We start from the raw sequence: 22,723 nt of genomic DNA, 5'->3' as shown, positions 1-22,723 counted from the left end.
CTTACCCTTAGTGGAGTATGCTTACAATAACACTGTACATACTTCCACGGGAAAAGCACCTTTCGAAGTAATTGAGGGAAGATCAAAAAGTCCCTTGCTACTCAAGGTACATGGGAAGATCTTTGTTGCAGATGAGTATAGCCGAGACCTACAAGAATCTTTTCAAAAGATTAAGGATGCTATCTTTATCTCACAACAAAGGAAAAAGGTTGTTGTTGACAAGCACAAAAGAGCCCAAGCCTTTAAAGAAAATGATTGGGTCTTATTAAAATTTCCCAAGACTCGATTAAGGCACACGACGGGCAAGAATCCTACGGGACACCAAAAGTACTATGCTAAACTAGCAAAAAGGTACTATGGTCCCTTCCAGATTCTTAGGCCAATCAATGAGATGGCCTATCAACTCAAGTTGCCCAATCATTGGCTCATACACAATGCTTTCCATGTGAGCCTATTAAAACCTTACAAAGGAGATCCACCTCAAGAACCAACTACTGAAGACCCACCGGAGATCGAGGACCAAGAAGAGGTGCTATAGCCCGAGTCCATTCTCTGACATGAAGACAAGGTACGAAGAGGCGGTAAGACTATCCGATGATATCTTATTAAGTTTAAGAATTATCTTTTTGAAGATGCTAGATGGATGCAAGGCATACAATTAAAGGATAAACTAAACCTTGTCAATGCTTACAATGCTTCCCAAGAGTAAGCAAATGTACAAAATGTTAAAAATGAACAAAATTTTTGTCTTATAAGACTCTCTTTTTCTTTATTGTGCACAAAAATGAACTAGTATGCATGCTTAGATCAAGTTTGTGGAGACGACGTCTCCCAAACACCAAGTAGAGCTTGTCACTCTACTATGGAAGATTGATAGGACTAATGTGCAGACATGCTTTCGGCAGTCTCAGGCTCTCAAGTTCCAAATGGACTAGTCATCCATTGTGGAATGATGTCGTAGGGTAACATAGGGATCCTCTACCCGCTAAGCAAAGGACTAATGATTATGCTTTATCTTCTCTACCCCATACTCGAGGTTTCTAGTCCGCGCCAGTGCGGACTGGTTCTAGCAGGTTTCACAAGGCATGCTAAAACAGCAATGAAGTCCAGCATACCAAAACAACGATGAGTCGGGAGCATAGCGAGCAGGAGAAACATAACGATGACCATGAAGATGATTATCATGATGACGACGCTCTTGAACTAGAGGAGGCCCGTGAGATGGCTAAAGGAAACCCTACATATGGCAAGTCAAATCAAAGTCGAGCAGAAAAGTAATTCAAAAGCTAGGACACCGAAGGTGCCGCGGGGAGAGAGAGATCACGTGGGTGATGACAGAAGCAGGGGAGAAATCCGGGGAGAGATGGCCTCTGCAAGGGTGGAGAGAGAGATAGAGAGAGAGAGAGAGAGAGAGAGAGAGATTCCCAGACACCTAGCCTACTAACATGAAATGATGGATAGAGCTACACAACGTACGCTGCCTCTTCAAACTATAGTCAACTCTCCTCTCCCTCGCTTCCGTGCTCGATCGAACTTGTACTAGCAGGTAGGAGGTGGCGATTTATTTTATTACCTCCATGAAGAATGAATGGGTGTATAGAGTGCACGTGTGTGTGTGCGTGTGTCAGACACACACACACACAGAAAGATTCCCCTCCCTCCAACATGTGCTGGCTGCCCACATAACTGCATATGTGTATTTAAGTTTGGGGTCTTCTTCTTCTTTGCAGGATGCACTGGCTACTGCCTAAGAAACCCCGCAGGATTCAACATAAGCTTGAGTTTCGCAAGTACGATCCTATTGTGAAGAAGCAGGTTCTCTTCACTGAACAGAAGATGAAATAAGGGCAATGAGCCCTTCAAAATACGCTTGATTGGAGAACCATAGAAGAATGTTTGATTGGAGAGCCTAAGGGCTTCTTAGTAACGGACTACATGGTCACAAGCTAGAGATCTTGCATGCATTTGTAGTCGAGTTTCATGGTCAAATGGAGATATTTAATGATTTTGCCATTTATAGTTTCTTTCTGCTGAGAGTTCCCAGATTCTTGACTCTATAAAGGGTGTTATGTTCAACTTGATGAATTCTGCATGTTGAAGTTACGGATTTGGATTCCATTGGTCTTCTGCTATAAAATTTAGAGAGAGAGAGAGAGTGAGAGAGAGAGACTTCCTCGGAACGATGTGAGTCCAGGTTGTGTCAATAGCTGAGAGAGAGAGAGAGAGACATGATCTGCAGTTTAGGGGAGCATTTTTGACATACATCCCTCTGTCCTTTCTCGTGGATCTTGCTAATCCACCCTCGCATCCTCTTCCATCTAACAAAACCACACAGACTTGTAAGTTTTGTTTACCCTTAAGAGAACAAGTAATTGATCACTTATCACAGTTATCACACTTATGTCTGTATTCCCTTATCACAATTGAAAATCTCTCTAATTAACAAATAACTTTATTGAGGGACTCGCTCGTTTTTTTGGTCGCTAGAGAAAACTCACTCGCCATCTTGTAAAACCCCATTTTTTTAAGTAGCTCCAAAAATTGATGGTTTTTTTAGTTTTTTGACAACTTTTGGCCAAATTAAAGGTGAGATGTAGTTTTTGCGATGACCAAGTGTTAGAGCATGGCAGCTTTTGTGAGAAGTGTGAATGCACGAATGCGGTGCGCATGCGGAGAGTGATAAGAAGAGAGAAAGAGAGAGTGAGAACATAGGATGTTGGTGGAGAAACCTCTGGAAGAGACCTAGTGTATGAGTGAGGTGCTCCTTATTCTTATGTATTAAAAGAATAAGAAAGTGTGTATACACAGTGGGCGGATGACGGACATTGGACATCCCGCCCGAGCAAAGGCACAACGCCTTTACCCCAACAAAATCCCACTTAAAGGTGATGTGCCAATAAGTGAGGCCTACTAGCTAAACTACTAATATGTACAAGAAACTAGGTGAGAGACTCTCTCAATATATGCCCACTGCTTCACTCTGTCGATCTACATGCAGTCGTATCGGCTCTGGTGGTAGGCGAGTGTGCGTACCCACACTAGAGTCTGCATGTAAATCCTGCAGATAACTTTATATGGTATGCATCATATGCTAATGAAATTTTCACAAACCTGGCTACTCGCATCCCGTGTGCTATCTGCAAACATTACATCATCAGGACTACCCATCACATTTGGATGTGTCACTGCCGACACTAGGAAACCTACATCCCTGTCACCCTTAGGCAAAACTCTGTGTCCTAGAACCAACTCATCGGCTTCTAACATGATCATATCAAAGAAATCCTTGTTTGTCATCTATGTCTGTTTCTCTAGGGAGAAGACCTGCTCTACCTTTGCCTGTACAAGGTCTAACAACACCTATTGTGTCTCACTAGAGCATTGTTGCTCTATCTCTATCTCTACAGAGTCCACTGGTATGTCCTGCACAACTAAATTCTATGTCTCATGAGCATGGTGGAGCTCACCTACGAAAGAGACACGTCTCATCTCTCGCTCAAGCATGCCAGCAACAAAATCAAGACTATGCCATCTTGAACCTCAGACACATGCATAGGATATATCAGGTCATGAGGAATCCCAATCCTCGAGCGAGTACTCCCAAGTGGACAAGAAATTGAGCGAGCATAAGCAATGAAAAATATTACATCAACATCTCAATAGTTACTCTATAGAGTATAGTGTAGCAAAATAATCTTGTTGCATCTCAAATAGTCTCAAAAAAAAAGAGCCATACTCTTCCTTTGATGTGTTCACACACATTAAAATAGTATCAAACAAAAGATCCATACTCTTTCTTTAATGTGTTCACACACATTGATACACAGTCATATCCTTGCTTCTGAGCCATCTTGTTGAGCATATTCCAAAAATCTATTTGTGCAAACTTATTCTCCATGATAAGTTCACATGTTGCAATTGTCATAAGTTCATGCACAAATAGATCAAAAGATGGTAACTCAAATGCCACATGTCCATCATAATGTGTAGGTAGCTCTTGAACTTGAATGATATCCTAATTTCCTTGCTTGAGTGCCATGTGTAGGCTGATTTGTGAAGGCATTGCAAGTAGTACACCAACTACTCTGGAGGGACCATCGGACTATTACTAGTGTATCCTTCATTCCAATGCCTTGTATGTTTCAATAGCAATGCGAATCTTCTAGAGTTGACATTGGCTATGGTTGAGAAGGAAGATTTGTTCACCCTAGCAAGTTCAATAGCTTTTATCTTCACCTTCTCTCCCATTAGAGTTAATGGATGCAAATTGAATGTATTAGTTATTTCATAACGTCGTATCACAAAAGAGATAGAAAGAGCATAGACTCTATCGTCAAACATAAGAACAATCTTGTGGCCACATTGTCGTCCATAAATGGTCATGTGCCCTAGCAAGATGAGGAATTTTAAACTCCAAGCAGACCTTTCTGAGCAATCATTAAAAAGAACAAAACCCACAAGATACAAGAACTTAAATCATAATGGAAATATTTAGCATCAAATTACATACTACAATCTATCTATCATTGTCTCTAAATGTCTAGAGGATTCCTTATGGAGACTTTAACCATCCACCCTTATATTAACTCCTTGATTATCTAAGGTTATGCTCCCTCATGTGAATCACGGCTTTTGGTCATCAATATTCAAGCCATGGTAGATGCTTGGACAAGTAAGAGAGAGTGTGTGTGTGTGTGTGTGTGCGCACGTGCAATTGCAAGATGTCTCAACGTGTAATCATGACACTTGAGAAACAAAGAGGAAGAGGAAAATATCCTTCACATCACATACTTGAAAATAAAAGTTTTCATGGACTACGGACTCTTTTAGAGTTTTCATGGTGAGTTGCAAAAGAGGAGGCCCCAGTCACGAGAAATTTTGTGGCCAAGGGCAGGAGAGGTGATGAAGATCACAAGGTATCCTCGACATGAACGATAATCACCACTTGCATGCAACAACTTGGCAATAAACTCTATGCAATGCCTTCGCAATCACCTCAAACCCATCTTTTGGTGAGAACAAAGATGAAGAGTTTGTGTGTGTGTGTGTGTGTGAGAGAGAGAGACAGAGAGAGAGGTTTGTCTTCCACAATTGCCGGATCACACTCGAGGAATATTTTCTTAAAAACCAACCTTTCTGGTCGTGCGTCAAAAATAACTTTGATGCACGGATTCCCTTGTTCAGCAATCCCTACCTCCACCTTCTTCTAGAGTTCCACAAAAGTGGGCTTGACTCCGCCACTAGGCAGCGAGCTCTGCATGGAAGGGGTGTGGCCTCTTCCGTGCTTGTTATGTCCACCATTGTGGCGCTTGACCGTCATGAATGCTTATGCCGCAATTGCTTCTGCTCTCTCTCTCTCTCTCTCTCTCTCTCTCTCTCCTCTCTCTCTCTCTCTATTTTTGAAACATAGCTCTTTGAAAGCACAATAGTTACAAAAGGAAGCAATTTCAAACAACTCCTATCACCACAAAATCTTGAGGTTAGTCAGGAGATTTCTTGCCGACAAGGTCTGCAAGATGGTCAAGTAGATTCTTGAAGGGATCCTTACAAGTGACCAAAGCTTGAATAAAGTAGCCTAGGATAGCAAGCATTGCAAGCCTGCCATTCTTGATCTCTTTCACCTTCAACTCTTTCATCGACTTCTCATCCTTCCCAAAGCAAGACCCTTCTTGAAACCTAAGAAATACTGCTTCCCATCGATCCAGGCTTATAATAATCATGTTCTCTAAAGTGCACCTCAGTAAAGCCATGAGGGCCATCTCAAGGACAAATAGCGTTTAGGGATCTGCCCCGTAGTTGTAGGTTCCTAAAGGTGGGATCACTCTAGTCCTTAACCATACAACAATGGTTTCTTGAGGGATGAGACCAGCCTTGCCCAGGATCTCTGGCACGAGAGCTCCAACGGCACCCAACATTGCATATCTTCCATTGATGATTTCTCCATAAATCAGGTTCAATGAAGCCTCCAGGCCCCTCTAGGTCCATCGAATGCAAACCATAACTGCCTGTCAGACTTCAAGGGCTTGTCGGTGGTTGCGCAAACGGTGAAGGAGGATGCACGCTTGGAGGAAGCAGAGGGGCCCGCAGCCCTGAGAGCCCTCCCGCCTAAGAATTGCTGGCGGGAACAGTCGAGTGAGGTAGTCGTTGGCATGGTAGCTGTTGAGAGAGACGACGACAAAAGAGCTTTTGATGCCATGGCAACCATGGTGACCTTCCGTTCACGGCAGATTGTTCCTTGCTTCACAAAATGTTACACAGAGGAGGAATCTCTCTCTTAGACTCTCTCTCAAAAAACTCAACTCTCTCAAAGGCCCGTGCTCTTTGTGAGTGTTGAGTTTTTTGAGAGAGAGTTTGAGAGAGAGATATATCTTGCACACATGCACCTAGGCAACCAATTGTAAGGGGGATGGTATCTTGGCCTCCATCATCCGTAGGAAGACACACATGCATAGCTTGAACCTCCGACAGGCTTCGATTGAAGATGGCGGGACTGCACGCCCAAAATTACGAACATTCTATGGCTAAGATGCAAGCTCCCATTGCAAATGGTAGGCTACCGGTGTCAAATGGTTAGTATGGTGTTGTGACGTTCCGATAGCAACGGTGGGGAAAACGGTGGAGTACAGGGTGTGCAAATGTGTTGGTGGGCCTGCAACATTTTTTGATCGGGAGTAGACCTTAATGTTGTGCATGTGTGCACCCTGAGAGAGAGAGAGAGAGAGAGAGAGAGGGAGGGAGAGAGAGAGAGAGAGAGAGAGAGAGAGAGAGTGAGGGAAACGCAGGGTTACAAGAGCAAAAGTAGAAACAGCAGAAAGAAAGAAGAGGAAACCAGCAGAGATTCCGCGCAAATTGGATCTCTCGCAGATAGTGAAAGCGATGACAACGACCTTGGCTTCACGATTTTGGATAGTGATCTTGACGATAATGCATAGGCCCTTTACCTTCTTGGGTGATAGACCCAGAGGCCCGATCTTGATGAAGAGGCAGCTCGAACCTCCCCTCCTGTTAAACGAACAAAAAACACCTCCTCCATATTCTGGCCGCCCTTTCTTTATCAACATTGCATCTTTATTGTGGGTTCAAAACATACATCACTCAGCTTCATATATGTCTACCGTCTACTGGAGTTTACGAGTGGCTCCCTCAATGGTGACGCTAAACTGGAGCAGGACTAGAAGTAGGGGAGCAATTACCACAGCTACCCTTGTGATCAAATCCCTCAATGAGCCCGAGCGCAATAGGAAGAAGATGAATGCATTGCTACAGCTGCAGCTTCTCCTTACAGGACTAAAATAGTAGCTAAACACGCTATAAACCTTGCTCAAGAACGAGTACTGATGTGGTTGGCGCCTGTGCTCTGGTGTGAACACGGCCTCTGAAGACAGTTGGAGTTGCTCATGATTAGTGCTAAGGACCTTGTTAATCCGCTCTAAGTTTCATCCAGCAATTATCTCCCTTGCTAATCTCGAAGAGGGCAAGCTCTAATAGTCAGATTCCTGCCAATTTAATGCATAATTAAATACCACAATGATGAAGCCCACTCACAGAAACAATAGAGATGCTATCATTTTCATTTTTGACATTGTCATACTGTAGGTGCTCCTCATGATTACTGGCTACTCTCATAATTGCATTGGCAGAATTCATCCTATTAATCTGACCATGCAAGCCAACACTCGATTTCCTTTTTCTTCTTCTTCTGCTTGTCACTCAGTACTAGCATTGCCAACAAGGCTTTGCTCCATGCTAGTGTGCCCCATGAGCTCTTAGCTGGTTATGACCTAAAGATTCCTCTTCCTTCTCCTTATACATTTAAGAACATCAAGCACAATGGAAACATTTCTCTCAATGATGTGATCAAGATTGCCCGTGTCATGCGTCCTCGTTTAATGGCAAAGGAGCTTGCTGGCACAGTAAAGGAAATTCTCGGTACTGCATTTATGTGGGTTTCTCTGTGGATGGCAAGAATCCCAAGGATTTGCAACAGATATTGACAATGGGGACGTTGAGATTCTAGAGAATTAGCTTAATTAATATTAGGTAGGTGCCTCTCTGGAATATAGCGTTGCTAAAGTAGGTTTTACTTTGTGGTACGGCTGCTGGGTTTTTTTCGCAAATCATTTTTGGACAAATGTCAGCTTGTTATACTTCTAATGAGTGTATGTTCAACGTGTTAGAGAGAGAGAGAGAGAGAGAGAGAGAGAGAGAGAGAGAGAGAGAGAGAGAGAGAGAGAGAGAGCACCGGTTCACATGCTTCAGAAAGTGCTCAAGAAAAATCAATTTCACAAACATCCATAGAGGAAATTTCTCAAAATAATGGCATCTTTTACAATTAAACTCTATTTTCTTTAATTTTCAAACCGAATTTTATTCTTCTTTCCGTCCCTTCAATTGGTTGTTTTGAGTTTTCAATTGGCTCTTAGCACTATATTTTAGCGAACTTGAAATCTAAAAATTGAAAGAGACGCAGACGTTTTTAGAGAGTTTTGTGTGTGTGTGTGTGTGTGTGTGTGTGTGTGTGTGAGAGAGAGAGAGAGAGAGAGAGAGAGAGAGAGAGAGAAGAAGGTAGTTTGGTTGTGCTCACACAATGGCTTGGTTTTCATGAGGACTAAAACTTTAAGTGGGAGAATGCACAAGGTGAAGTGAAAGAGAAGAAAGATAAGTCAAAGGTCAAAGTAGATCTAGTCATCTTTGGTCCCTGAAAGTGAAAAGGCTTTTTCTTGGATATTGTCCAAGCTCAGTATTTTGTTGTATAGATGTTTTGTATATGGTGAATTGGTGATAGTGATATTGTTTCTTTTTTTTCTTTTGTTCTTTTTTTTTAGAGAGAGAGAGAGATCTAAGCATCTTCTCTCACTTATTAGCGTTCTTCCTAGTGGACATACATGGTAGCTCTTGGTTTGGCAAGTCTCTATCATCTCAAAAAAATGCGATGTCAATACGATGCAACCCTTTCCCTCATCCAACTAGCAAGATTTCCTTACCACCTTGTCTTGAGCAGACACAAGCTCAAAAGAGATTGAAATTTGCCACAAACAAATTATGACCTTCTAGACATTTGCTAGATTTTTCCAAACAATGATCCAAAATGGAAAGGAGTCGCATCTTCCATCTTTGAAAAAATTGGCAAAATCTCCCATGTAAACTGAGCAAAACCTCGAGTACAATCTCAACCATAAAACATGCCAAAAATTGACAACAAAGTGAAGGTAACTCAACCACTACACAATGCTCAAAAGCACGATCAATCACATCAAAATTGATGATCACATATGCATAAAACAACTCCACAACCGGCTATCTACAAGCATAAACTAGGATAAACTGCTCAACCGTGCATAAAGCGCATAACCATATACGCAAGTAGAGAGCAAACTAGCTCAAAATGCATCCCACAAGAGAAACTACCTACAAATATCTGCAAAAACCTTTGACTACGTGTCTGTAGCCACACAAGCATACGCCAATCCTCACTCGTGTGAGAGTGGGTACAAGAACATCAAACCGTGTCCAAATTGACAAACCTGTCAAAATCTATCAAAGTGAGAGTAAACACTCGATCACTGCCAAAGTGGGAGTTTTTCTTGACCACTAAACCATCAGAGAGAAAACTACGGATACGCATAAACCATGGTGAGAATCTCGAAAAATTCTCGCAGAGTTTTCTCTAAAAATTGAGCAAAAAGTCAAGTACAATCTCTATCGTAAACCATAACACTACTCAATGCCAATGAGTAAAAATGCCAAAATGGCTCCACATTTTCACATACAATGGAAATCCGTACTCAATGTACATCAATGGAGTGACCATACATAAGCAAGCACGAAAAGAGTTGCAATCTAGAAACTTCATCAATGCAAAAACAATGCTCTCAAGAGAGGTCACCGGCACTTGAAAGTGCTCGCCAAAATGCATGTACAATGGGCATCAACCTTGTGTCATCACCATATGCAAACTATCCGCAAAGACCATGAATCCAAGCACAAAATCACTACCAAAGTATCCTTTGAAAACCTGTGAAAGAAGCTCCACCAGTGTGCTCCAAACACCGTGTCTCTCAAGAGACTTCAATCGTGTGTAAACGCCCCCGTACTTCATTGCCCAAATCTACCAAAAAACCCTCAAACCACAAGCTCTGCACAAGCTTAAATTGCATCTTCAGCTCATAATTTATACACCCACTTGGAGCATCTGTCGTGCTTCCAAAAGTGCATCAAACTCGCATACTATGCAAAAACAAAAAACCTGTAATATTTGCATCCATGAGTCTGAGCTGAATATCAACAAAACCGTGAGGAATTTGTAAAATGTTTCTTCTGCAAAGTTGTAGAACATGTTGAAACAAGTGGGTTACCGGGCAGAATTCTCATATGTGCATTCTATAAAGAGAAAAAATGAATTTGAAAATAGTACTGCTGCGCACACAATTTTTAGGACAGCACCTTCACTTACACACAATCTTCCACACTCCTTCCTGATCTTCCACAAGAGAATACATCACTCTCAATTGAGCTCACAAGCTCCCATTCCATTCTCACAAAGATTCCAAGCTTTGTTGATCTCTCCACCATCGAGAGCGAGCGAGCTATTGCCTCGAAGCTCTCAAAGTCATCATGCTCTCCATGATCACCATGCACTCTGATACCAATTGTGAGTGCGCAAATGCGGTGCGTGTGTGAAGAGTAAGGAAAGGGGGGGGGGGGAGAGAGAGAGAGAGAGAGAGAGAGAGAGAGAGAGAGAGAGAGAACATAGGATGTGCATGGAGCAGCCTCTGGAAGAGACAATGTGTATGAGTGAGGTGCTCCTTATTCTTATGTAGAGACAGAATAAGAAAGTGTGTATACACAGTGGGTGGTCGGACACTGGACGTTCGCCGGCCCAGGGAAGGCGCCGGTGCCTTTACCCCAGCAAGAAGGGTGGGGAAAAGGAAAGCAGTTTAGCTTTGAGCATAGGTGTCAAGAGAGTCCACATCAATTCTTAATGAGGTTTCTGGAAAACAAGGACCCCACGCCATGCCATGATTACCCGCATGCAGATACACCTAGGTTTTGCATGCTTTTCAAAAAATATCCTTGCATGGAACATGATAGCTCCCTCTATTTCCCTTTCCCACATTTGAAAACCAATAAAGTTTCCTCCTTCTAGGGGCTATTGGTGGTACCACCAAAAGGTGAAAAAAGCAGTGCATTTTCTCGATGTTTAGCTATTAGCACCACTTGCATATATCCTTGCATAATCCACCCCCACCCGCAGTGTTTCACATGCTAGCTTCCCATGCAACCTAACTTTGTTGTTGAGGAGGGGGGGGGTGGCTCCTATTGAACAAACAAGCATAGAGATACAGAGAGTTATGGCCAACGTGTGAAAAATCTTGGCTAGAAAACAGATGAAATTTTACAAGATTGAGTAAAAATGACATACTTCATATTATGTCCTAAAAACTCGAAGACTTTTTTGGCTAGGACAAATGTTCTTTGGATGCTTTGGTTGCAACTACACCAGCTTTTGCAGCACCTCAATGTAGAGAGAGAGAGAGAGAGAGAGAGAGAGAGAGAGAGAAGAAGAAAGACGAAGAAGAAGAAGAAGGAGAAGAACTCTCTCTTACGGAACTACTTAGGCACTCCGCATAGGCCTATAAAGGGAATTTAATATGGAGGGCCTTTAATAAGAAGAACTCTCTCTTATGGAACTGCTTAGTGAGGACTCTGCATAGGCCTATAAAGGGCATTTTATATGGAGGTCTCTGAGGTCTCTTGAACCAATTGCCCACAAGTTAGAGCCACAACAGGGTGCTTTGGTGCAAGCAAAGAAGCACATGCCAATCGAGCATCTTACTTGAAGAAGCCAGTTTAAAAGGAGTATCAAGATTGTGGAGGGTGGTTGGAGCACCCTCTAAGAAAATAGAAAGAGTCGCCAAACTCGGTGTCATTATGCATGCTTGCTACACATCAAGAAAATCAAAACCATATGGGCCCCACTTCAGGCAAGCGCCCAAAAATGGTGCCTTTAGAGGGCCTATGGGGGATCCCTCTATTTGCTCCACCTTGTTACAATGAAATTGCTTGTTGAGAGAGAGAGAGAGAGAGAGAGAGAGAGAGAGACATTAGGGAATTTGGGAGGTCATTTGGAGGTCCTTCTAAGAAAATATAAATTTTTGCCTTCTTTCTCTAGAAAATTGGTGTGGTAAAAGAAAAGGTATCCTCATCAAGCGTTCAAAAAGTGTAATTCAAGTGGATTCTTTTGACAAAGTCATAATGGCCGTAGTGATTGATGAAATGTCCCTTTTCAGCTATATTGAATGCACCTAGTCATATAGGAGGGAATTTCTTTTCCATATGATGTATGCAATACTCTTTCGTTTCTTGATTTTCTTGACTGTGTATTCATAGCTTTTTCATCCAACCCCTCAAATCTTCTCACTAAAAGACATAAATATCATCTACACGTTGATTTGAATCCTAAAAATGAGCCTTTATGCAAGCGAACTAAAACAAACACAATAGTAACACACAGGAAGAAAGAAAGACTCAGAGTAGAGGGAGCAAAACACATAGACTTATGGACAAATGGCCCCACTCTATCCTTTGAATCCTATGACCAATGCCTCCCCTACATTTGGAAATTCCACTACTTTATTGACTTTTGCAAGCAATGGACAGAATGGTTTACTTGGTTACTACAAAGCTCTAATTAAGCAAATGAGACTATACGACTTTCTAATTTGCATTATGAGACCAAAAATCCTTTTTGCAGTGCACACAAGAAATACAGGTATTGCAAGAAAAAGTGTGGAACTTACATTAAAGGAAAGATACAAGCTCAGGTGTTTGTGTGCAAAATAATAAACTACGGAATCTTGAAACCTTGAAGGTTGGATTTGGAGTCTCAAGAAAAGAATCCAAGCATTGAGGTCAAGATTGTTAACCTTTTAGTTTATTTCAACTATACATTTTTTTTCTTATGTCTATTATATTTTCTATGTAGACATGCTATATATCTAGACAAAGAAAAAAACATAGATCCAAAGGCCAATGTAGGAAAGCAGCTGAAGCCTTTGATAACAAGTGGTCTCGCAAAGGATATAATGCATGAAAAAAAGTATAAGGTTTTGCAGAGGAATGTTGTTGACCACTTTATTACAAAGAGTGAAATGCCTGCCAGTGAAATACAAGGCACACTTGGAGTGAGTAAGAGAGGGTACTCAGCTATTCAACAGTCTATCTCCTCCATTTTTGTGAAGAATGGAATAAATCTGAACTTCTACCAACAACAACAAGTGTTTGGAAAGAGAGACTTCAACTCAACCATGCACAGACAAATTTCATTGGCTTTCCATTTCATATTGATGGTATTTATAGATCTCAAGGAACAACGATACCTTACGATGAGTACAACAGTATCTTCATGGACCTCACTTTGTTGCAAACTAGAATAATTAAGTTCTACAATGTAACATTTGGAGAGACACGTGACGTTCTACATTTTGTTTTGAACCTAGATGAGTGTGAGATTCTCAAAGACAACAAGCTAGAATGAGTCACAATAACATTGATGAATAGGTCCCTCAAAATGCCCCACTGATGATCCTTTATACTTCAATGTTCGATAAAAAACAAACATATGGTGGCTTGGTGCTTTTCAAGTATTCCATTTCCATATTCTCTTTAGCTTTGGTGAGCCCACGTGAGATTTAATTTTAGATTTAGTTTCACTCTCATGCGGATTTAATCTTGAAAATAAAGAAAGAAGACCATGACATTATATTCGGTGTTCCATCAAACCCCTATCCCTGATATCATTGATAAACAAATGAATCAAGGAAAGGTGTTGGTTGTCAATGGGAGGGGAGACTTTCAGGTCCAACGGCATCTTGTAGGTGACCTTAAAACACTGAAGTGTATGTATAATTGTGGAGTGGGTGCTATGGTAAAGGCTCCATGCTTGTATTGCATGGAGCCTGCAAAGACGATGGACCCAAAATGGTGGAGAAAGGCTCCTACTCGCCACAATGAGGATCCTAATTTCCACCCAATTTTGGATATTCCACTTGTCAATGTCTACATTTGTTCAATGCATGCTCTTTGCATAATTCTGGAGAAGTTGGTGTATTTGTATATTGGGTTTGTTTGGAAAATCAAGAACTCAAAATAACTGAAGGTTGCAATAGAGGCGCTTGAACTGGTTTTATCAGAGATGGGTCTCCATGGTGGCAATGTGAAAATCTAGCTGGACGAGAAAATATCAATAAATGATAAATATGTACCTTGCAAACATCTATTGGTGGGGTCAAGGCATGTTGTTTTTTATCAAAACCAACTGGCATCAAAGATGAGAAGCTAGCCAAGCGTGGAAGGATACATCAGTCCACTCATGTCAGCAAAATTGAGTTTCAACAATGGAAAATTTCCATATGGCAGTGAAGAACCAGAAACCCACAACTCTCAATGCCAAGGGTAAAGTGTGGCATTCCATCGATGTTCTATTTCAGATGTGTGACAAAGATGACTGGACACAAAATGATCTAAACAAGTTTAAGGAGAACCTTCAGCTACTAAAGAAAGCATTTAGGACAGCATGGACTGAAACTCAGATTACTCATTACATGGTATTGTTAAAGCACCCTTTTAAATGATAAGGACCAAAAGTTTGTCAAATTGTTTTATTTGCAGCACATCATTTTCAATCACTTACCATACTTCATTCAAAAGTATGGAAACCCAAACATATGGAACACCCAAGGCTTGGAAAAGTCTCATTTTATTACCAAGAATGCATATTTCAGACACACATAATATGGTGGCTCTTAAGAGAAGTCAAACAGTTTGAAAGAGTTGTTTCAGTGGTTTTATCACAGAATCCTTCACCGGCTGCAACAAAAACATGTATTGGACTATTCGGCAACAGGACAGTCAATTAGGCATAAGCAACAAAGGAAAAGGAAACAAGTAGAGGCGTTCAACGACTTCAATGCTCATAAAGGCTAGAGAAAGTGGAGAGAGACAATGCAATATGTTAACCATAGGTGGATCAAGAGATTTTGATTTTAGGTCACAACATGTACAATAGATGCCTAATGATATAATAGATACAATACAATCCCAAGTCTCTCAACTTGATGACAGATAGTGGATATCTCTTGGCACATTACCCTTTTATTGGATCATAAAATGTTTGCCATAATCTAAGAGTTCATTTGGGTTTAGTTTCCCCAAAGTGAGTGCCATTGTTGTGTAGGTGTAATAATAAGTTGCACGACCACCAATGTACCCCGGACAATATCCAAAACATTCTGTAGTAAACAATTTGTCGACGAGGATAACTTCGTCTACATTTTCTGGTAGAATTTGTCCAACTAGGAATTGTGAGAGCATCTTGAGGGTGAATGTTGCAGAACTTCCCGCTTGTGACATTCCATTGTGAAAGACTAGTGTGGGTGCCTCACCGATTCTGGAAATTGTCCTAGTGTTGCATCCCTTCCACGATATTCTCTTGTCCGAGGACAAAGGAAGTCATCATTTTTAGTAATCCATGACTATAAACAAAAGGATGAGTTAGAGAAAGACAGTGACAACTAGTTTTTTTTTTTTTGGGGGGGGGGGGGGGGGGCTACCATGTAGCTCTCATCTTGCATATATAATTCATCCTTCCATAGGTCCATTGACCTCCTGGACCCATCTGCAGGACGCGTAAACTAGTTCTCCACTTCTCGAGTACTGGTTGATGGCCTGAGGTTGTTTCTGATAGCTTGGAAAGTATCCTCATCCGGGAGTGTCTCTCTATACTTTTCTACCTTGTCAAAGCAGAGTATGAGGCACTCCATTGGGTTACTAGAGGTTTCCATCACCTTGTCATCACTTATGTCATCAAATACAAATCCACTCCTCCCCTCTTCAAATTTGGAGATGGTGGCAAGTGCAAAGTCCTCCCTTAAGAAAATACACTTTGAATGTCATGGAGGAAAATGTATGATCCTCTCACCAAATTTGAACTCTAGCAGTCCAGGAAGCATCAATGTGGCTTGCTTCTTATTAAATCCAGAGACACCTAAAGGTAGTTGGATGTCAGATGTTTTAGCTGTAAGTATTTTTCTTTGTTGCACCTCTTTAGCCTCTACCTCAAGATTAATATCCTCCTCAATCGCGATAACCTCATTGGACACCATGTCCTCATCATCTTGCTCATTGGGTGGTATATCCTCCTCATCCGTTACCTCTGAAGGATCTTTCAATAGACTAGCAAATAGAGAATTTAAGAATAGAAGGAACGCAAAGGATTATTTAATTAGCTTGCAATCTCGTTCGTGTATAGGACACCATGAGGGTCTATAGATGATATTCAGCTGATGGTACTTCTTGTATGACCGTCTTGTGGAATCACAATCTTTTAAGTGCACCACCACCATGTCAGCAAGAACCACCCTGCCCCTGTGGACCTCAAGCTCAAACTTGTCTCTTTAGACTTGAGGAAATTGTTGTGCTGAGCTATAAGGTCATCCGGAATGAATGGGGCATTGAATATAGAAGATACCTTGTCGAACATTTTAGTAGCTCTTGCAGATACTGCAAAATCAAACAGTCTTTTATCCACACATGCAGGATTTTCAACCTCATCCACCCCCTCCTTACATTTTGCAGCTAGCTCGCATGTAGAAGAAAGATCAATGTTTCTCTTTTTGGTGCTAGTCACTTGAAGATTTTGGCTTAGAAGCACTTCTTCTTGTTCTGATGCTTCTGAGTCATTGGGGGGTTCCTCTGTCCCCATAACATCATCTCCAAGAGATGTATCTTTTTTTTTATCAAAGTCCACATCTCTCTTTAAAGAGCCTCTCAGCAACTAAGGTGGTCCCTCTTCTGCTTCATGTTCACCTAAGACAATTTCTAGATCGACCCTCTGCCTCTTCATTTTGTAAGATCTTAATCCTAAGAAAAACATAATACATGAAATAATAGGTAAGTATTGGGACACAGCCCGGGGCAGTCACTCATCAAAAGACCCCTATATCACGTGCGTTCAAGAGGTAATTAATAATACCGTAATATACATACTATACTTACACTGTGAGCCTATTTAAAAAAACCCCACCCCCCTCTGTATTTTGGTCTTTTAATAATCCTCTCCAGTTAACTCACATGATATCATACACATTCTAAAAAGTGACCGCCCCTGGGGGACACAACAGCATTTAACATTTTTTATTAAATATTATAGCACATTTCTCCTAAATTGCAAGCTCTCGATCTCTCTCTCTCTCTCTCTCTCTCTCTCTCTCTTTGTGACAGATTGGTCTCATAGGTCATGTTGGCATTTTACAGAGGTTGCTTAGAGCAACTCATTTTATTTGAGTTCCAAATCCTCTCTCTCCCTGTTTTTCTACCCATTATATGCTCCTCAGCATGCAGAGAACAATCGGCACACCGATACCCGTATATGCATGCCATAGGACATCAATAAAGCTTCTTTTTTGTGTGTGTGTGTGACAAATTGGTCTCTTAGGTCATGTTGGCATTTTAAAGTCACTACAACAAAAACAAGTGTTATCGACGCATATATCGACGCTGCCCGTCGCTATGCGCGTCACTATGAAACTAGTCGCTATTAGCGACGCGGATAGCGACGCTCATAGCGACAGGCATAGCGACGCATATAGCAACGACCATAGCAGAAAAAAAATTTCTTGGGCAAAGGGCAGGTAGCCTGGCCTGTGCCTAGTTAAAAGATGGACACAGCCACAGCCAGACTTCCTGCCCTCTGCCGAAGAAAGCGAGCAGCACCAAAATATCAACCATGCTCCCACACGCAAAAATTTCGGCAGAGTTCCCTTTGTTTTTACATAAACTTTTCAAAAAAAACCATATCATGTATACGCCTCCTACATGCTATCCATGTAGGATCTTACAGGAGATTTAAGGCCAATGAAAGACAACCGTACCAACTGAAAAGCATAGCCATAACTTAAAAGCATAACCATAACGAACCATAACCATAACTTAAAAGCATAACCGGCTATAACCACTTTGATCAAAACCATAATGCAGATAACCATAACCATAAACAAAATTAACAATAACCATAAGCATAACCAAAAAGAGAAACAATAACTGTCTATACAATGACAATGACAATAATCATAACCATAAGGGAAACAATAACTGTCTGAACACTAACTGTTTGTACAGAAAAGAGACACAGAAGCGTGTCTGTGTCTCACAAAGCATATAGATGAAATCTGGTCCACTAATGACTAGGCGTCGCAACCTGCACATAAGACAACTCACAAAAGTAGTATTGATATTACTTCACATATACTGACTAATTAAATCAACTCACACATATTAACGTCTCACCTCAAGCGATCAGCGAGACTGTAAGGCCTCCTAGTCTACAGGCTCTCCTGAAGCTTCAAGATCATTAAGTACTTCATAGATACCTCTGCAATATCCATGTGACTCCTCCTCGCGGGATGGAGCTCGATGCATCGCAAGATTCTACGTTTATACAAAAATCAAAGTAATAAGAATACATGATTCATCGCGTTTTAAAAAATGCCATAGTTAAGATTGGATTAGAAACTCACAAACTCATAGCGAAAGGTGTCGAAGCCTCCGCTGCCAAGATGAGATGTCCCCCTAGTCATCTGTCGTACCTGCGCGGCCTCACGCTGCTGTCTGAACCGCGTGGCCGCTGTCCGCTCATCCTCCCTGATCTGCAGCCACGTCTCATGTGGGATGCCGAAGGCTTCGGCGAGCGAGTCCTGAAAGCCTACCGAGCTGCATCTCGTCGATTTTTGATGGTGTCCCGTGCAACACCCTTGATCCACCGCACCGAAACAACGGTAGAACCCGGAGCAGGCTCGTACTCTCTCAGGATGGTCTCCACTATGTAAGTGACTTTTTCCTTGTCTTGCTGATCCCAAGACGTCAGAATGATGGTCGAAAACTGCAGCTCCACGAGCTGGCAAATCCGCTGTCGTATCTCAGTCCCGACTCTATCCATGTCAACAGAACCATCTCCCCATACAGTATAGAGCTTGTAGGCACTAGGATCGTGTGCCCCCCAAGATGTCCGAGGTGTGCCAAGAGGTGTGTCGAGAGGTGTGCCTGGGTAAGACGGGGGTCGTGAGCGAGGAGGGGTCGAAGCATCTGTGGACCCTCCTCCACAGCAACCACCACCTCCACCTGACAATCGCCGAGATCGGCGAGTGCGCCTGTGCTGCGGAGATGAGGACGTACCGGCCTCTGCCCCACCCCTAGGTGTCGAAGTGACCGTGATGGGAGAAGAAGGCATCGTACCCATAGGCATCCTGAACCCCGTAGGCTTCCCCCCCCTAGGCGTCGGTCCCTCAGGTGTGAAGCCCAGAGGCGTAGTACCTGTGCCTCTGGCTATCCAGTACTGAGAAGCCTCTGCCATCTGAGCAGGCGTCATCCGTGTAACGAAGCCCATGAATGCATCTGCATTCATGGAAGCGGGATCTAGAATCTCGTCTTCCATACTAAAGTCCTTCACAAAGAAAGTAAAATAAAGCATCAGAACACACTTGTTTAAATTAACTTTAAGCTTAATTTTAAATCAAAGTCTTCACACAAACACTTACAGGCCTAGGCCTCGACGAGTGAGGCATCATCGATAAGGTCTTGCACCGTATCATCGTCTATCTCTAATTGCAAACATAACTCTGCCCCAACTCGTTCTGGCAGATTGTCTTCATCCATTGCATCTTCATCTACAAGTGTCAATTCTGGCTCGTCTGCGTCATCCCTCATATATTTTTCAGCTTCCTCTGCCATACCTTCGTCCATCTCATCTAATGTCATAGTAGTATGGACGTCGTCTGACTGACTTTCCTCCAGGAGATCTTGCCCTTCAAATAATTGTTTATTTCTTGGAGCAACCTGAACCACAAACCACCATTGTCGCTCTCGAGGGTCCGGTACAAATACCACTTGCTCGTAATGTTCGGGGAGAGAAAATGTGTCGCTCGCATCTGTCCAAGTCTTTGTAGAATCTATTTGCACAAGCTTGTTTCCATCTCTACGTACCATTGCATTGCGACCAGAAGTAATCACCTTGAACCACTTCACATCCAACAAAAACGTCTCAAACCGCCTGTAGCTTACTTTCAGGATATCTGACACCAGACCACAGTAAACCAGGTTGCTAGTGCTCTCATTCGTGTCTCTAGCACTGGCCCTGCTCTTTTGCATGAAACTAACAATTACCCCACTATCAAACGTGTTTCTTCTGCTGTCAATTTGTTGTGTTCTGAAATGCTTTCCATGCGACCACAGTGCCATGTATGTATGATACTTCCAGTCACATCCAATAGCCATCTCTTCCTCTTCTAGAGATATGGGTTCTCCGATCTGTCGAGCTGCTCTCACTGTCTTGTCCAACCATGCCATTGTAGGGAATTTAGGTAGAGGAGCGAGATAGTCTGGCAAGGGTAAGCCTCTAGTCGTTCAACTTCTCCTGAAATCCTGTCGCTCTAGATTGCGTCTCTCTTTCTGTTCTTCGTACCTTTCAAGCCATTTTTGCATCGGCGGTGAATTTAGTATACAGAACTTCATGATCTTTTTTCTCATGGCCAGGTTCATTTTCTTCGGCACCCCTTGCCCTTGCGGCTCCTCTTCCACCAATCTTGCATCCTCCTCATCGCTCCACAGTCGAGGCATTTCTGGGTCAGAAACAGATAGAAATTCGGTCGTCAACACAAGAGACTCTTGCACTAGCCATCCTTCTGCCATGCTCCCCTCTGGACGTGCTTTTTGGCAAACAAAACCCTTAAGTGTTTTCATGAACCGCTCTAGAAAGAACATCCAACGGCTGTGGACTGTACCTGCCACTGCAACCTCATCTACTACATGGACGAGCAAGTGCATTTGGATAGTTAGGCAGCTTGTGGGTAGATACTTCTCAATCATGCAAACTGCCTCAATGGAGTTAGTCTTTGCGACTGCAATAGATTCCTCCCGTATCTCCTTGGAAGAGATCCACCGCACTAGCTCTGAAATCTTGTATATGCAGGTCCGCACTTCCTCCATTAAACACTCCTTGATCGCAATTGGAAGAATGAATTGCAAGAACTTATGCCAGTCGTGCGATTTCAAACCTGACAGTTGATCGTCACGGGTGAATGCTGTCTTGATACATCGCATATATCCTGTTGGCGTCCTGAACTCTGAAATAACCCTTTTCACTTGTCGCTCTTCATTTTTTAGCAATACCCATGGCGCTCTTGAAAGTTTTGTTTGACCAGCTTCATTGGTGAAAGGACACAGCTCTGGCATCTTTCCAACCGACTGCAAATCATCTCGTGAAGCTCGATTGTCTTTCATTCCCATGATTGTCTTCCAGAGGAGCTCTCCCACATTCTTGAATATATGCATTGGATCTAGCAAATGGTTAATTAGTAGATCACCCCAGTACGGCAACGTATGGAGAATGGACAAACGTTTCATTCCTGGAACAGGTTGCCCCTCATGTTGCTCCCATCGACGACGCCACTCTTGTACATGCATAGGACGACATTCGACGCGACCAAGCTAGCCTTCGGGCAAGTGATGGCCACCTAGAAGATAACGGTGTTGGCCTTGATAAATTGTCTTTCGAAGAGAGGTAGAATAGCGCACATCCAAAGACTGTCCGCAAATTGGACATGCATTGTATCGCGAAGTTGTTAGTCCTGCATATATCAAAGCATGAATTAGGCCAAGGCAAAGGGCTTGCGAATAGAGAGAATTTTGTAAATCAATAACCATTACCAGAAGCTTCTCCGTATCCTGGCCAATCATGCATAGTCCACATAAGAAGTCCATGGGTCCTTGCATGCTGTTGTCCTACTGGTTCAACCGCATCTGCTATGTCGATCCCATGCCATAACTCCTGGAGCTCGTCAACTAGTGGAGCTAGATAAACATCCATGTTTTTTGCCTTGAACTTACCAGGTACAATCAAGATTAAAATCAAATGACCCTTCTTGATAGCAAGCCACGACGAGAGGTTGTAATTGATAAGGCACACAGGCCAAGTGCTCCATGACGAGCTTCTCAAGCCAAATGGATTGACTCCATCCATTGCCATGCCCAAACGCAAATTGCCTAGTTCACTCTTAAAATGTGGCCAGGTATCTTCAATGTGCCTCCAAGCCTTTGAATCAGCGGGCACCCTAAATGTTGCGTCAGTGGATCTATTCGTAGAATGCCACCGCATCAACTTTGCAATGGAACCACAAAAAAACATGCTTTTTATCCTAGGAATAATAGGAAAATGCCGCAACACTTTAGCTAGCAGTGTCTCGCCAACCGCATCTTGTTTGTAGCGCATTGCTCCTCCTTAGGACACGACAGACAATCTGCGAATTCATTGCGAAAAGGAATGCAATCATTTGGACATGCATGAATCTTGTTGTAGTCCAAGCCAACTGAGGTCTGGCCTAGAGGGGGGCATTTCATTGCCAGCCGGGAGAAGTTGCTCCGACAATAACCTGTTTAAGCCACATTAAATTAAAAAGCTCTCCGAGCACATCACCGTTGCAATCGGAAAATCTCTTTTGTAAATTACGTACCTAAACAAAGCAGTGACGCTTGCATCTGACCACCCGTACACTGACTGAAGATTCAAAAACGCCAGACAAGTATGAAGCACAGATATTTTGGCGCCTTCATAGATTGGTTGATGTGCCAACTTCCTCAACATGTCTTCAGGAGATAGGCGCACGGTTTCTGG

The 22,723-nt window shown here is 42.5% G+C and overlaps 2 pseudogenes; both read right to left on the bottom strand.

The window, feature by feature from the left end:
- Positions 1–5,461: 5,461 nt before the first annotated feature.
- Positions 5,462–6,205, bottom strand: LOC147456448 (chlorophyll a-b binding protein 8, chloroplastic pseudogene; annotated as a pseudogene).
- A 913-nt stretch (positions 6,206–7,118) lies between these two features.
- On the bottom strand, positions 7,119–7,723 carry LOC147456447 (uncharacterized; annotated as a pseudogene).
- Positions 7,724–22,723: the final 15,000 nt, after the last annotated feature.

Source organism: Adiantum capillus-veneris, chromosome 6 (genome assembly GCF_014529385.1).
Source record: "Adiantum capillus-veneris isolate H3 chromosome 6, ASM1452938v2, whole genome shotgun sequence".
Classification (NCBI taxonomy): domain Eukaryota; kingdom Viridiplantae; phylum Streptophyta; class Polypodiopsida; order Polypodiales; family Pteridaceae; genus Adiantum; species Adiantum capillus-veneris.
This window is presented reverse-complemented; position numbering and strand designations above follow the sequence as displayed.